Source organism: Pteropus medius, unplaced genomic scaffold (assembly GCF_902729225.1).
Source record: "Pteropus medius unplaced genomic scaffold, Ma_sr-lr_union100, whole genome shotgun sequence".
NCBI lineage: Eukaryota > Metazoa > Chordata > Mammalia > Chiroptera > Pteropodidae > Pteropus > Pteropus medius.
This window is the reverse complement of record NW_024349505.1, coordinates 99,379-117,307: the sequence shown is the minus strand read 5'-3', so window position 1 is coordinate 117,307 and position 17,929 is coordinate 99,379. Positions and strand designations below refer to the sequence as shown.

General features: G+C 38.4%; 1 pseudogene; it reads left to right on the top strand.

The window, feature by feature from the left end:
- Window positions 1-14,278: 14,278 nt before the first annotated feature.
- LOC120618143 (uncharacterized) lies at window positions 14,279-14,397 on the top strand (annotated as a pseudogene).
- Window positions 14,398-17,929: the final 3,532 nt, after the last annotated feature.

Here is a 17,929-nt window from a genome sequence, read left to right as displayed (position 1 = left end):
GGGCTGGAGGCGCGGGGGCGGGGCCTGCACGCGGGGCGGGGCCTGCGGTTCGGCGCCCGGACTCTTCTCCCCGCCTCCCCCTGTGATGTTCGCGGGCGACCCCTGAACGCTCGAGCAGCTTACTTTCCTTTCGGAAATGGCAGTTTTGTTCTCTCGGATAAAAAAGCGAGCACTAGTGCGTCTCCGGATACAGAGCACTCCGGGCTTCTCTGGGCCAGGAGAGATGCCTTTGAAGAGTAGCTTTCGGGTGGGGTACGGGGGTGCGTGCAGCTCAGAGTGAGAGGGGGAAAGAGCAGCTGAAGACAGCAAAACTAGGAGGCGAAGGAGAGAAACTCAAAGTGGTTGGAATTCCCGCTGAGAGGTCTTGGGCCGTCAGCGCTTTCCTTTCGAGAGACCGAGCCTAAGTAGGGGGGGCGGGGGCAGGGGTGAGGGAGTGTTCGACAAATTCATTGCTTAAGTTCCGTACGTAAAACAGCCGTGATCTCTATACCTAAAATTGTACGTCATCCTCTTCCACAGGTTCCCTGGATCTCTGGATAAAGATACATTCTGTGCAGGAAGAGATTAGGGGAGTAGGCAGGGATAGAGGGGAACAGAAGAGTTGGCAACGTTTCACAGGCAAGAATAGCCACCAAGGCCGAGTTTGCACAAATCTAACCTAGACCCTTCTCTCCTTGGTATCTGCTGTCCCATTTGGATGAAATAGCCTGTTTTGAATAGTTTTTGGCTAAGCCCTTGGAGGCAGTTCTACTCACCTGTCTTGACTAGCAATGCTTCTAAAGCCTGCATCTGGTTTCTGCTAAGAACTCTGAAGTGGCCTGTAACAACGCGTGGCTGTTACAGGAGAAAGACAAAGATTGAGTCCCGGTTTGGGTGGGAAACCCTCAGCTGAGATGGAAGATAGAAATATCCGGGGCATTTAAAATCAGTGCAAAGCTCTGAATGTTGCATATCTTTGGCATCTGATCCAGATATTATAACATTAAGGCCACATTGCAGTCCCAAAACTATGAGAAAGTAACACTTTTTGAACTCAGTTAAGTCTGTCAATATGGAGATGACCTCTCATAAAGTCTAACTCCGGCAATCAGTCCTAAGTTTATAGACGTCTATCTGTTGATTCAGCCAAACCTGTTAATACTCCTTAGCATCCACCATGGGCAAAAAGCAAGCACCGCACATTTAGCTCCTGGTTACTCTATTTAATCAGGGAATCTGGTTTAAGGATAAATTGTTCTTATGACTGCTTACTCCGTTGTCTAAGCATTTCACAATCCAGGCTCAACCAATCTTTCCAGCCTTGGTTTGGACGCCCAGGGATAATGATGCTTTCTGGTTCCTGGCATTTGCATCCACTGTTTTCTCTTTCTGAAATGCCCTCCTCCTCTTCCATTCTCTTCACCAGTCCACATCTAACACTTCCTTTAAGGCTCAATGTACATCTACCCAGGAATCCAGGGTGGAATATGAGATGACTCCAGAAGGGAAATGAGAAAGTATGGAAGACAAGATGTCTACTTGACAATTTCTCCTGGGACTGACCTTAATGGAGATACACTCAGATCTTCTCTGCTGTCTGATTTCTGTACCTCAGATGTGAGTGGGTATGCTCAGCTTTGCTTTGATAATAGCACAGAACTATGGGTTGGCCATGTTTTCTCTAGTCTGAGGAGAGAAAAAAAGGGCAAAGAACTGTGTCTTTTCTGCCCTCTTAGAAACTTCTTTGAGAGGTCTGGACTCCCTCAGGAAGATCTAGCCCCAGTTTTGTCTCAGACTCTGCCCCCACTACTGCACCAACATTTTACTTGGGTGACATGAAAGGTTTGAGGAACAGCATGGAAGGCCTTGGCAATCTAGCTTTCCCAGCCTCATGTCTGGATCCCTCAGTAACCTCACAAGGCTACTCAAGGTTCTGCAAATATGCCAGGGCCTTCCATGCCCACTGTGTCTTTGCTCCTCTTCTTCCCTTTGCCCAAGATGCCTTCTAACCTCTTCTCTTGGGCAGTTTTCACTCATCTCTCAAGAATCTCCTCATATATCACCTTTTCCCTAATCATCTGGGCAGATTTTACTGCTCCAATCCATCTGCTCATACTCTGATCAGTTCAGTCAGCCTGCTTCTACCCTCTTTCCCTAAAATCTGTTCTTCACTCAGCAGCCAGTGCGATCCTTTAAAAAATCCAAGTCAAATCATTTCATTCCCTTGCCACCTTTCCAAGTCCCAAATCACGGCTTGCAAGGGTCTACATGACATGGTCCTTGGCTGCTCTTCTAACTTCATTTTCTACTCTCTTTTCCCTTCACTTACTCAGCTGCAGCCTCCTTGTAGTTTTTTAGAAATGCCACATCAGTTCCCATCCCAGAAACTTTGTGCTCGCTGCTCCCTCATATCATTTATGTCTGTGCTCATCTTCTCAGAAAAGCCTTTCTTGAATACCCTACCTCACAGCTTTGTCTTTGTAGCACCTGGTGCTATCCATCATTATATTCATTTATATGTTTATTGTTTGTCTTTCCTACAAGGATATAAGTTCTAAGAGAACAAAAGACTATATCTGAAATGAATATCTCTGGTTTAGCACCTGTCACATATTGCTCTAGGACAGTGGACATCTGTCATATTTATGGATACCCATCATCTTTTGAACAGTTTTCCTTTATTTAGAATTCAAATCCCCAGCCTCCCTGGCAAATGGGCTCAAAAATGTGACTGAGGCTCGGCCAATCAGGCTCATTCACGTGAAACTTAAATTCAGATGTGAGCAGCCAGAGGAAACAGGTTTTGTATGGAGCGTCTAGTTTTGCTGATGTGAATAGCAGCAGAGGTGGCAGCCTTTGTTGGCAGCACTAGCAGCAACAGCAGTTTCTCAGTGTTTGCAGATTGAATTGCTGATGCAGAAGAGGCAGTGAGTGGTAAGGAGCTGCAATACAGAAAGTTTCCTCACTGGACTAGTTCTGCAGTGTTTTTGTTTTGTTTTGTTTTGTTTTGTTTTTACATTATTTCTAAAGGCTTAGCTTTAGTCACGATTCTCTACACCTTCCAACAATTCTGAGAGTGACCCAACATTTCAACATATTCCTTTTCTGCTATATCAGCAAGAGTCAGCTTTTCTTTCTTACAAGTAAGGATCCTGACTTCGTACAGCTGAGTATATCTTTTCCCCTCAGGAGGCTACAATCTCCATTCAATAATTTACCAACTATTTATTAATAGCTCACTATGTGATGGACAATGCCCTTACAGAGCTTCCAGTCTAGTGCCAAGATGGATACTAGATAGTTACAGTGGAGTATGATAGATGCTAAGATGTGATAAAGGGAAAACACACTTCAGAGCCAGGGTCTGTTTCTCCATCTTTGTGCCCGAGGAGCTAACATACTTCCCATTATATAGAAAGCATATTCTATAAATTTTGGATGGAGATAAACTGAACAGCAAAAATCTGGTACTCCTCCATTAATGATTTTTTTTCATCTATCCTGTATTTGCCATATGTCTGTGTCTTTGACTTATGATAACCTGAAGGTGGACCAGAGGTTAGAACCATCATTCATTCATTCAATCAGTCAATATCCAAAAAATTATTGAACACATGACATGTACCAGGCATTATGCTAGGTGCTATGAGATACCAGTGAATAACACAGAGCTACCTGCCTCAAAATAAGAGACCCCCAGTGAATGTTTTAAAAGTGAGTTGGCTTCTAGAGAGAAATGGCAGAAGCTGCTTCTGTTCTGACTGTACAAAACATAGATTTTATGTTTTCCCACTGACACTTATATCCCACAGTACATTTTTATTTATTTAAAAAGAAAGAGGTGATAGAGGAAGGCTCATCTGGGTTGCTGTCCACAGATGATCACCTTCTAGCTGTGTATAAATTAGTCTGCTAGTAAATCAATATTTGCATAAGGAATGAATCATAATCTGCTTGATTTTAAGACTGCGAGGTAGCTACAAAAAAGGCAATGTAGTGGAAAGCTTCAACAAAGGAGTATGAGTTGGCCTGTGGCCATTTCCTTGTTTCTGCCAATTTCCTGTCAACTTCCCTTTTAGTGGATTGACAACATATTATACACTGTGATTGTCTTCACAATGGAATCTGATTTATTGGGCTTCCTCCCAATCCCTCTTCCATACGTCTGCTTCCTTTCCCTTATATTCTAGATTCCCTGTTTTTCTTGGACCTTTTCTCTCTCCTTTTAGTTTTTACTTTCTTGTTTCTTTCCTCAGAATGTTAATGTATTCAATTTATCCACCCAAAATTATTAGGTATCTATTTTGTATTCAATGCTATATAGGATTCTCAGATTAAGACAAGAGCAAAAGTAAAAATAAAACAAACAAAAACAAGTAATGATAAAGGATAAACAAAGAGAGATAAACAGATAACAATGAACTACACAATTGGATTTTCTGCTTGAAACAAAGAGGTTAGAGAAGAAAGTTCTGGGTAGACTAAAGTTTATAATAAATAATGTCTCAGAAAAGGGAGTGGGGAGCTGTTTCTGACACTGAAGGATTTGATTGGGAGAGAGGCGATGATGATGAGGTTTCAGTATGAGTTCTAAGCATTATGTTGTGCTACGAACATATTGTGTTGGGGTAAATACAGAGAAGACCCGGTGGGTCTTTCCATTGTTAAGTTCCAGGTTATTTATCAGTTCCTACTTTGACTCTGTTCCTTTTCTATAGGAGGCTCAGGGATTCGGCCTGCTTTCCTTTCCTCTTTTAAGTCACTGCCACCTGTCCTGTCCTTTGGTGTTATTTCCTCAAACCTTCATACGAAGTTAGTTGCTAGTTCCGGGGCTGTTCTTCCTAGCTGCCCCAGAATATGGGTACTTTCTATAGAAAAAGTTTCATTGCTAACACGACAGAGAAATTGACAAAAGAGAAAATAGCTCTTGTGAGGAAGTTAAAAAAAAAACTGAAATAAAGTTCTTAGAGTATTGTTCCCTACTCAGTATTTTCTGTCTTCCATCTAGGAAGTGGAAGAGTAGGGCTTACCATTCGTTCATTCAACAAACTTTTAAGCAATAGAAAACACACACACACACGTAAGAAACAATTAGAAATAAAATGTTTTTTTTCTTTTTTTCTGAGAAAACACAGCAATGTGATGCAGAAAAACTGAGTGTTTACTTCAGCTTAACTAGTCAGGGAACTCCTCTCTAAAAAGGTAACAATTTAGCTGAGTCTTTAAAGAGAACCATGCAAAAACCAGGGGAAGTACATTTTAACCAAGCTTGGTATGTTGAGGGAAAAGAAAAAGGCTTAGCGAGTAAGGGCAGAGAAGTACAAAATGAGGTTTGGGACTTTTCAGATGAGGAGTTTGGATTTTTGGTGGAAAGACTTTCGAGAATTGGTGAGTGACATGTTATGATTTAAATATTTTAAAAAGATTATCCCACTGGCTGTAGAGAGAAACAAGAGTAGAAATGAGGAATCCAGTTAGGAGGCTATTGTATAGTGGTTTGAACTAGGGTAGAAGTAGCAAAAATGGAAGAAGTGAATGGATTTGGGATGTGGATTGAGTGTGGAGTCAATTGGATGTAGTGTTTAAGAGAAAATTAAGGTTGACTTCTATTTTTTGGCTTGAGTAACTAATTCGGTAAGTGGTAGCTTCACATCCCATGTCCTGGAATACTCATACTTTCTGAACTCTGTCCCACTGCCCTCCTGTCATTTTTGAGACTCTTATAGCAGTTTCTATTAAGAATGCATACAGCGATAGCTGGGGCAGAATAAAAAGTTTCAGTGATCATCTCTTCATATCTACATGAGATAAGGGGTAACTAAGCAGTATTGCATCTTGAGTCTACTGTCACCCAAGAGTATTACTTGGACTGAGGGAAGAGAGGAAATAAGAAATATAATAAAATAGGAGAAACACCTTTTTGGAAGATCATCATAGTACTGAGGAAATAAAATAGACTCCAATAAAAGATTCCTCTGTACATAATTTTAATATTGGGTAAGCATTATCAGCAATAATATACATGCAAGATAACACAAAAGTGACTACAAAGTCTGGAGAGATTTTTCACACAAACTTATACAGAAAAGTAGAAGGGAGATAAATGAAAACTTATCTCCACAAGGGACAAAAGGTTGTACCTTGTGATTGTCTCACCATACCCATGAGAGACTTCTAAAGTAAGTGTTTACAGCTCCAAGGGTCAGAAGGCCCATGACTTTGTGAGATTGAAAGTTTGGACCATTTATATCAAGCCTATTATGTCCTCAAGGTGACATTCTAATGAGTAAAGGGTGGAGAGGCAGTGATCTCTTTCCTTAAAGAAAATTTCATTATTTTACCTTTATAATTTGGCATATATTTTTTCCAAAGATTTTTCATGTAGCCCACCCCAGATAAATGATATATGAGAATTTCATCATGAAACGAGAATAGAAGACTATGCATTATAAGCCTTGGTGGTTTCTCTAACTCCCCGCCCCCCGCCCCCACCTCCATTTTCTCTATAGTTCTAATTCCTGTGTTTTCTTCCAAGAGAGGGGCTGTGTGTGCCAACTCCATTCATCATTCATCATTCATCAATGAAAATGATGTAGAATCAGAGACTGAGAAGGGTTGAGCTGAAGAAATAAGAGTAAATGCCAAGATGATGCAAAGGGCTATAATTTATTGGCTGGAAGGAAGAAGTAATAGAAATCAAAGGAAAGAGGGAAAAAAGCAAAACTAAAAACCAAGAAAAATGAATTTAGGGAGAATTTTTGGTGATGATTTTGAGACTGGGGCTTTGAGTCAGCTGTGGACTTGAGACATATTGAAGTGAGAGAAATGGGGCCAAGGAGGTTTTAAGAGGTGCTATTATGGGTTACAAGTTGAAGTCCCTTTAATATTCTTCAAGTAGGGAAATAAAGATTCAAATTACTTGAATTACCTGTGATTACTGAATCAATTTCTTAGAACATGAGGCCCTGCCAAGACAACTCTGCAAGGCCTGGGTTAGGTAGTAACATGGAGACTCTGAGGAGTGTTAACCTTGAAGATAACATGAAATCAGAAAAAATCATCCACAAGTTCTTTACTGAGTGCCTTCTGTAGCACTCCATGAGGTGTGGAGACAGACACAAAATAGTATAACATGTTGCCAAGCCCCTGAAGCTCTTATAGAAACAAAATATTTCCATGTGACAGGTAGGTAATAACATATGACCAAAGGAAGTGTCAAAAGACTATGAAGGTTGTGAGTTGGTGTGAAGGACACTTACTATATGTTGGGTGCTTTCCTACAACTTAACATCTATTTTTTCCTTATTCTCTTTGTTCAGCTTGCTCCCCAAATTGAGAAAATTTTCTTAAGCTTTAAGATTCTATAATTCTAACCATACATACCAAAAACAAAAAACAAAACAAAACAAAACAAAACCAGCATTCTTAGAAAACAAACAAAAAAAGCCTGAGGGAAAACTGCTCGGGGTTGATGGTTAGTTTTCTGGTTGATAGTTCTCTGGATGATCTTATTTTCTTTTTCTTTTCCACTTTTCAGAATTTTCCAGTTTTTCTAAAATAAATATTTTTTGCATTTCAAGGAATTTTTTAAAAAGCCCTAATTTTAGAATTGTAAGTCGAATAATGGCTGACTATTCTATAATTAGGTACTAGGCTAAACACAAGTATGATTTAATATTCTATTAGAGCTTAAACCTGAAGAAGAAAATAAATAAAACAAAATTCTCTCCATAATGAAGAGCAAACCCCAGAACTTATTCAAATTCTTCCTTCCAAATATATCAAGTGATCTATTTCCAATGACATCATCTTTGTGTAGACATTGCTATCATTTGCCTGATCATCCGAATTAAATCTTACTGGAGATACTTCAGAAAGAGAGCTGTATTGGGAGTCAAGATACTTGTTTCTGGTATCAGCTCTGCATTTGACTGTCTGGGTATATGTTCAAGCTATCTAACTAATTTTACCTGTGATTTCTTCATTTTAAAAACAAGAGATTTACAAATATTGTTGATGGGAATGTAAAATGGTACAGCTGGTGTAGAAAATAGATTGGCAATTCCTTAAAAAATTAAATATAGAGTTATCATATTACCCAGCAATTCTACTCTGAGGTATTTACCCAAAAGAATAAAAAACAGACTCAACCAGATATTTTTATACCAATGTTCACAGTAGCATTATTCACAGTATCCAAAAGGTGGAAACAACTCAAATGTCCATCAATAGGGGAATGGATAAACAAAATATGGTATACACATATAAAAGGTTCTGTACCCATTTCTACCATGGTGCAGGGTGTTCCCCGCTCCAACAAGCAGCTGAGTGTCCCCCAATTTAATTCAATTTTGATATCATCTACCTGGAGCATCAGCTTCCACAGGTTAAGGGTTCAGCCTACAAGACAGCTGCTGCTCTGTAGATGCCAGTTGCAAGATCTTTAAGTATTTTTTAGAACTCTGTGCTCCAAAAGTTATTTATACGTATTTGTGTGGGTTAGAGAAACCTGAAACCCTATGTGGTAGCATAAAACAGTCATTTCCATGTTGTGAATGAGGTAAAACAGGAAATAAAGAAAAAGCAATTTCTTTTAACACTTTTCTTTAAAGAAATTCACAACCAGGCATAGGGCTCTCAGAAACAATTCACCTGACCATTGATCGTGTCTAGGGGCCACAAATCCAGATGCCACAGGACAGGCAAGTAACTGAGTTTAATAAGGTCAGTGGAGAATAAGACAATGAAAACCAGAGGGACTGTTCAGAGAAGAAACTGAGGAAGTACTGCCTAAAGGGAGCAGCTGTTTCACAACTCCAGTCAATTGAGAAGATGGATCCGTTGTTGCCTGTGCTTCTGACCAACTAGCTATAAGTCACTTTCCCATGACCCCCTCTTTGGGTTCGATTAATTTGCTACAGTGGCTCTCAGAACAGGAAGCCCATTTACTCATTAGATTACTGGTTTCTTATAAAAGAATATAACTCAGAAACAGCCAGACAGAAGAGATACATAGGGCAAGGTATGCCCTTTCCAGGCAAACCACTCTCTGCAAGTGTTCACCTACTTGGAAGCTCTCCAAACCTCGTCCTTTGGGTTTATATAGGTATAATTAATTAAATCATTGGCCATTGGCCCCTCTCTTCTCCCTGGAGGTCAGGGGGAGGGGACTGAAATTTCCAACCCTCCAATCACATGGTTGGTTCCCCCAGCAACCATCTGCCATCCTGAGGTGACCTAGGGGCTTTCCAAAAGTCACTTCATTAACATAACAAAAGATACCTTTCTCTCTCTCTCCCCATCTAGGAAATTCCAAGGGTTTTAGAAGTTCCTGTGCTAGAAACAGAGACCAAATACATATTTCTTATTACAAATCATAATATCACAACATAACTGGAATATTATTAAGTCATAAACAGGAATGAAATTCTGATACATGCTATGACATGGATGAATATTGAGAACATTATGCTAAGTAAAATAAGCCAGACACAAAAGGACAAATATTGTATGATTCTGCTTATATGAGATACCTAAAAGAGGTAAATTCAGAGAGACAGAAAATAAATGGGAGGTTACTAGTGGTTATTATTTAATTGGTACAGAATTTCTGTTTGAGGTGATGAAAAATTTTAGAACTAGCCAGTAGTGATGGTTGCACAACATCATAAATGTAATGTCACTGAATTGTACACATAAAATTGGTTAAAATGGCCAATTTTATGTTATATATATTTTACTACAATAAAAAATGCGATTTTAATGCGATATTTAAAAAATATCTTTGAACTCTAATGACGTATAATACCGTGGCCAAAGGGCTAATGGAAGAAGAAGAAACTGATCTGGGTCATGAAGGACATGTTAAAATTAGTCTAGTAGAACTGTGAAGACAGTAAAAGCCAAAGATGGCAAATGAGAGGCTGCAGGCCAAATCCAGCGGGGAGATGTGTATTGTTTGGCTTTGGCAGTGTTTATCAACATAGTATTTTAAGGTTTTAAAAAAAATTACTTGCTAAAATGTAAAACCTTGGGATTGCTATGAAAAATCCTGATTTCTTGAAATATTGAAATATCTGGTAGCACCAGACCCATCCTCTCATTTGGCTAGAGTTATGAAACAGCCACTCCCCATAGGCAGTGCACACTCTCCAAACAGTCCCTCTGGTTCTTATTTCTTGATCCCCGCTGACCTCATTAACCTCAGTTACTTGCCTGTCCCGTGGTATTTGAATTTGTGGCCCCTAGCATAAATCAATGATCAGGTGAATTGTTTCTGAAAGCCTTAAGCCTAGTTGTCAATTTATTTAAAGAAATTTCTTTTTCTTTCAGTTCCTTTTTTGCCTCATTCACAACATGGAAATGACTGTTCTATGCTAGCACGTAGGGTTTCAGGTTTCTGTAACCCACACGAACATGTGTGAATTACTTTTGGAGCACAGAGTTCTCAAGAATACTTAAAATAACAAGATTATTCATGCATGCAGTTCCTGAGGTTTGATCACTGCTTTATAGAATATTTGAATATTTTATAACTACTTTTAAGGCCTCTATTTTTATTGGGTTTATTATTTTTATTTTAAAAAAAAGTTAAAAGTACTATATTAATGTTGAAAGGAAATTTAAACAATACACAGAAGTACATAAAAGTCCTTCCTGTTTTACCTCCCCAGGGATAACCACACTTAGCATTGGAGTGTTTTTCTTTCCAAACCTTTGTTTTTGTCTGTGTGTTTGTTTTTGGTTCGGTAGATACAGTTCTGTAAAATTTGTATGTATATTTATATGAACATTGCAGATATATCTTTTTTTCCCACAAACCTGAATTATACTACATTTACTGCTTTGCAACTTGCTTTGTTTATTTGACAATATCTTGTGATCATTTTTCATATCTACACATATAGATATGCTTCATTCTTTGTGATGGCTACATAGTATCAGAATATGGATGTAATTTATTAAAATATTTCACTTTTGACAGACATTTAGGCTATTTTTTATTTCCACTAATATAAATTTATGGCACTTGTGAACATCCTTTAGCCAACTTTCTGGCAATGTGGAAAAAGTAATTCTGAACAGCAGATTCTTAGAAGTGGGATTATTTAGTCAAGGGATATATGTTTTAAAATTTTTGATCCGTATTGAAAAGTACCCTTTAAAATTTAGATTCCTATTGTTGCTGACAATGACATTATCTCTCTGGCTTTTGCCAATGTGGTAGGCAAATAGTGGTATCTCATGTTGTTCGATTTGCATTTATCTGAGATGGCACATTTTTGCCTATATTATTAGCTATTTGCGTTTCCTCTTCTGGGAATTATCTGTTTATGTTCTTAATTGCATAACTCTTATTTGAGCTCTGTGCATGAAACTATATAATCAGAAAATATATCTGTATATCTATAATACTAAGAAAAATGTTTCAGAACCTAGCTCCTGGCTTGGAGTGTGTATGCTCTTGTTCCTTGCTAGTGTGTCAGCTTCCTCTTGTTATGGCTTGCAAGTATCTGATTCAACCATCAGACGAGAAACATTTGTTTTTTGGCCAGAACAACTAGCTAAGTGTAGTGTGTAATTTAAAAAGAAATAAAATAAATGACAAAGATCTGTTACTTGCCTTTAGAAGATCATAATCTAAAAGATATAAAATGTACCTTAGAGAAAATAAAATACAAATAATGAAAATACCTTGCTTTTGATCACTGCTTTGCAGTATATATTCTTTTGATAAAAACATAAATAATGGAAACAATTAGGTTAAAAAGTAAGAACTATAATGTTGTAATAGGGATCTTGGTGAAATAGAAGTAAGTTGGTGGTGTAGAGACTGGTGTGGAACAGGAGATAATTCCAAGAAAGACAATGGAGAGATGAAGGAGGAGATGGAAAGAGTTTTTATGGGCAGAAGAAAATCATGTAAAGAGGACAAAAGGGTTAGATTTTATCTTGGATAGCACAGCATTTGGAATGCTTGCGAAGTGACCGTAGAGTGAAGCTTCCCTGTTAATCTTTCTTCTGAGCACCATACTCCTGTTAACTCAATTTCAAGGTTATGTCATAACTTTTTATCAGCCACATTCTCAGTAGTGGTTTATATTGAGTTGGAGAAGCACTTAAATCTTCTGATATTTCCACATAGACCTTTGTGTGACCACAGAGGAATATGACCTATTTGAACCATCCTGTCTCTGACCTTCTGTCACAGTGGCATCCATTAACTCATTGATTCCTTCATTTGTCTAACAGTTACTATATTCCAAAGACAGATATTACCCATCCACTATGCATTAGGATCATGCTAGGGTACTGGGGAGACAAAGATGAACATGCCAAGTTCCTTTCCATGTGGCATGTAAAGTTTATCACAGGCTGGCATAAGTGAAGCACTTAGATACTTAGCTAGCTGAAGCACATGAGTATCCCTGTCTCAGAGATAGCATGTCCAGATCTGATCTTCACTCTTGTTAATGAGGGCTATTCTTGCTGGGAGAAGCTGCCAAATGGCCTGCTGGTGCCTCAGACTGGTGAGATAAGCTGAGCATAGGAAGAGGTAATTCAAATTCTCATTCAGGTCAGCCTTGGTTTTAATTTACACTGTATTTTGTTATATCTGTTCACAGAAGATGAGGATACTTCAGTGGAAGGAGAAAGCTTACTGAGCCTTGAAACATTTTTTTCTTCTTAACCAGTTGGCTCACATGATCATCTAGCTTATTAGAAAGGTGATGGGGCTCTAATGATGGTTAAACACCTGTTGCTTCTTTGATATTACTTTCGTTCACATTGCTTGGTTTTGTATTACCTTGTTTTATTGTTAGCTGTAAGTTATAAATGTAATAATAGTAAACTTATCTAGTTGAAATATTTTCAACTTGCTGGATTTCTATATATTAATAAAACAATTTATAATTCCCCCAAGTCAAATAATTCAGATGATTTATTTATAAAATACCAATAAAAAATGTCTGACTTTAGAATTAAGGAAGGTACAGTGAATGAACACTGTTGTTAAGTGTTAGAAGGTAGGGCTTCTGGCCTCATTTACACCACTTTACTGTGGAGCCTTAGTCACAAACTTATAGCCCCTATTTCCTCTTCGGTAAATGGGGAGGAGTCATTTGACAAAGGAGTCTTCATTGTCCCAACCAGTTGTCAAAAACAACAACAGCAACATGGAACCAAACTCATGAATTCAAGGGACACAGCATATGCCACCCCCAGAGATGCATGACTGCCCACTTTTCTAGTTAAATACACTCACTGTGCCATCCAACAGCCTGACTTTGACTCTGTCCTTTCCTCCATCTACAAGCATAAGTTAAGTCCCTTAGTGCCTTGGAACATCTATTTCTTCAACCATAATATGAGGATAATGATAGTACCTATGTCATAGTGATGTTAGAAAGAAGGCATGAGATAATTCATAGAAAATCCTTACTGTTGTGCCTGGCCCAGTAAGTATTCAATATTAATTCTCTCCTTATATAAAACTTAGGTCTAGTTTCCCTAAGGTTCATGCGGGCATGGTTTTCATGTCATTTCTCCAGCCAATGAAGCACAAGCCTCTAGGATTACATAAAAGAGTTACTAATATGTCGTCACTGACAGATGCCAGGTAGTAATAATAATTTCAAAAATTTAATCATAATTATAATTTAATGGCATAAACACAATATAGCACTTACTATGTGGCAGGCCACGTTCTAGGAGCATTACACATATTGACTAGTCAGTCCCTAACAAGGAGGGTACTGTTATCATGACCTCCATTTTATACATGGAGAAGTTCGAGGTCCAGGGCACATAGCTAAATGGCAATGGAAGTTTGGGACCAGAACTCATGCTCTTCACTGCTCTGCTTCACTGAGGAGTTTATAAAAGTTGCATGTACTTCTGAGCACTTATTTGTTTTAATCAAATGTTAGAAAGTTTTAAGAAGTTTGGGGAAAACTTAGACAAACTAATCATGAAATATGAGAGGATCAAATAGGCTAAACATTAAAATATTCTACAATAATAAAAATAGGAAAAACAATAAATAAAGGAAATATTTTTGAAATGAAAACAGTGAAACTCCATAAGAACAGTAAATAGAACTACCAGTCACAGATTTGTCTCTGGCAATATGGCGGCCTAAATACCCTGGTTGATTCTCACAGTGAAGACACGTCAAAATGCTAGATTAAGGATAAAAGCACAATAAGAAAACCAGACTTCAATAAATTGATGAAGAAGTTAACAATTTTCAGAGACTAAAACGTGAGCGAAAATAGAAACACAAAAAGGTCAGAAAGTCTACAGCCATGCCAACCTGAACAAGTCCAATCCTTTCTGATCTCGGAAGCTAAGCAGGGTTGGGCCTGGGGAGTACTTGGATGGGAGACCACCTAAGAAGACCAGGTGCTGTAGGCATAAAAAATTAAAAAAATAAGGGATCGTAAGTGACAAGGTCCTTGCTTGCAATCTATGAGGTCGACCAAGGGTTGCCTTGCCTGAAAAATTAAAAAAAACAAAAACAAAAAAGATCAGAAAGTCAGCTTTCACTGTGGAGACATTTGCCAAACCAAGCTTTCATTTTCAAGTGATGGGGTTCAGGACATGGTACCCTAAGATATGACATCTTGTCATACTGAATATTTTAAACTGAAGGAGCATGAGAAAATGGCAGAAGCAGAAAGGTCTCTCTAACCTCCCCCTTGCCATTCTCTCCTGAAGCAAGTTGTGAGAGGTGCCCTGCCTACACCTGGAGGAAAGGTACATCTTTATTACCAAGATGGAGAAGAACCCAAATAAGCAGGGCTTGTTATGTTTCATCCAGTTTGCTGCACTTACTACATACCCTTTGTCCTATTATACTCTCTACAACTGTCCACTTCTCATCAAACCTGGCACAAAAACACTTAGGTTTTACTATTTCTTCTGGTCTTCATTTCCTTATGAGAGCCCTCATGTCACATAACACTTATATTAAATAAATTTGTGTGCTTTGCTCCTATTAATCTGTTTTTGTCAGTTTTGTTTCTAGATCCAGCCAGGGACCCTCAGAGAGTCGAGGAAAACTCTTTTCCTCCCTTACACAATTCCTTGAAAGCCCCAGGTAACCAGGTGCCAGAGCCTACCTGAGATGAGGGATTTAAGAGCAGACTCCTGTCAATCAGACCAAAAGGCTGGAAGTCCTGATGTTTCTCTACATTTCTTACTCTCCTTTTCCTTCTGGAAGCCAATCATTCATCAAGTCCTATTCATTCTATATCCCAATTATTGCTCCCAGCCTTCAACACTTCTGCCATTGGCTTTGTCATCAGTAATCAATAGTTGCTTGAGTCTTTTAAAAGCCTCTAGTCTCCCTCCTTCCAGCTGCAGCCTCTTCTGTCTCTGTCATTCATGTTTCCTGAACTCTAGCCATATTAGTCAGGCTCTTTCATGTCTCTTCGCTTTTGCTTCTGCTGTGTCTATTCCCTACCCATGATGATCTTACCACTTCTGTCTTCCAGTTAAGTTCAAATGTTACCTCTTCTGTGACGAATGCAGGACAGGGCAAATTTCCCCGAGCTGGCAGGGGAAGACCAAGCCCTGCACTGAGAGAAGAAGAGGGTCTTTTGGAAGAGAGTAGAAAGAACTCAACATACATGCCAAAGGTAGAGTGAAAAGGAAAGTTTATTAGAAAAGGGTCCACAGACACAGTGTGGTCTTGTCTTAGAGGCAGAGTGAAAGAGACCAAGAGAGATGTGGAAAGACAGTGAGTAGGGGGACTGCATGTTCAGGGAATTCAGTTTATAAGTCATTCTTTAGTTCCCATTTCCTTTGATATGGACATACAGTGAAGAAGGGGAAACAGAAGAGTATGTAGGGCTAGAAGCCTGCTGGCTGGCACTTCCCTTAGGTTGCATTAGGTTCCCCATGGTTTTAATCATTGAGAACTCTGTTGGGTCCTGTTTCCTCTTCACAGGTGTGGGGAATGGGTTGTTAGTAATTCCAGCAGAAATCTTCCTCTGTTGTGAAGGTGTCCTCCCAGCCTGGCTGCAGGGCTGATCAGCATATTGCAGTCTCTTAATGTGGTTTAATTAACATTTTAATTCTCTTGCCTCTTCTCTACATTGATACCTCCCCTGACTTAATTTATTCATCATTTATTTATGAAGCATCTTCATTCCAGTGGAGGGAAAAAAGTTTTAAATAACACACATTTCTACTGGATAGAGATCATTAGATTCTTTTTTGTCTTCCCATGAAAGAGAAAAGTGAGCATCTACCATGTGCTATTCATTGTACTAGGAACATTAAAGTGATTTTATTTAACCTCCCAATTCATCCTTTCATATGTTGTTTTATTCAATAAATATTGATTAAGTGCCTAATTCGAGACAATTGGTTAAGTACTGGGGACAGAACAAGAAAGATAAACATACTTTCTGCCCTTTCAAAGCTTATAGTCTAAATCTAAGAGTGAGCTGTTTTTATTCCCAGATTGCAAACAAGGCAAAGCTCAGAGAGGCTGAGTAACTCATGGTCACATAATTACTAAATGGAAAAAACTGTATTTGTCTATATCTTTAGCTCTCATTCTTTCTACCATACCAGGCAACTTATTGAAGATTTATGTTATTGAAGGCTTTTGGGATTCACATAACAGAAAAGGAATTCAAACTACCTTAAACCACAAAGGGAAATTTTGTTGATTTATGAAACTAAACCCTAGACAGGGAAGAAAAGGTGTTGGCTTCAAGGATAACTTAGCCTCAGGGAATCCCACAATGTTGAGAATCTGTCCCTTTCACTCAGTGTTCTCATTCTTACTCTCTCTACCTCAATACCTCTCTGCATTTTGGATTGATTTTTTTCCTATGTCAGATAGATTTTTCTTCATATATTAGGGAATACAGCTACTGGCAATCTGTACCATGTCCTAAGGACAAAGGGGAAAGAGCAACTTCCCTTCTACCTGTAGTTAGAACAATTCTGGGGAAAACTAATTTATTCTGCACGGGTCATGAGACAACCATTGAGGCCAGAGGAGTGAGGTATTCTGATTGGCTACACCTGTGTCACCTACCTACTTCTATAGTCAAGATTGACAAAGTCTATTATCGAAAGAAGGGGAGATAGCATAAATGTGGCAGGACTGTGAATCTTGCCAACACTGAGTAAGTACAGTAAGTCCTCACTTAATGTCATTGATAGGTTCTGGACTTTAAGCAAAATGACTTATAACAAAACGAATTTTCCCATAGGCTAATTGACATTAATGAGTTATGTTCCTATGGCATCTCATCAACATTATTAAGAAATGATGTTGAACAAAATGATGTTATTCAAGGACCTGCTGAACCTGATAAATGTTAGCTGAAGAGCAAATTCTAATAAGTATTTAGTATAGCACCTTTGCATCAATATTTACTAAAGAGATTGCACTCTAATTTTCGAATAGTATATCAGTCAGGTTTGTTCTACTACGATGGCTTCTAAAAAAATTAATTAGGAAGCCTGTCTTGTTTTATTCTAAATAACATTTGGTAATATATTCCATGATGATTTAAAAACAGTTCACCCACAAAAGCACTTGGGCCTTTTAGTCTTTCTGGAGTAGAATGCTAATATTTATTTAAAATTCTTTCTGGATATTGGGTGTATTTAAATTTGCACAATAAATAGCATATGTTTCCTCACTTTTCAGCTGGAAAACAGAAAAGATTGTAATGTTAAAGATACTTGAGAAAGTGCATAATATGCTGAAAACAGAATTTTAAGAAAATTAATGAGAGAGTTGAAAAAGGAAAGTATTACAGAGGTCATTTAGGATGGTGCTTCTCAAACAATTTGTGATGAACCACCAGTTTCTTTTTCTCTTTAAAATCTATTGCAGATCATTTGTAAAATACAATTATACATCACTAAAAAAAACAAACAAGCATGTAAACAACTGACATAAAACTGACAAGCCGGA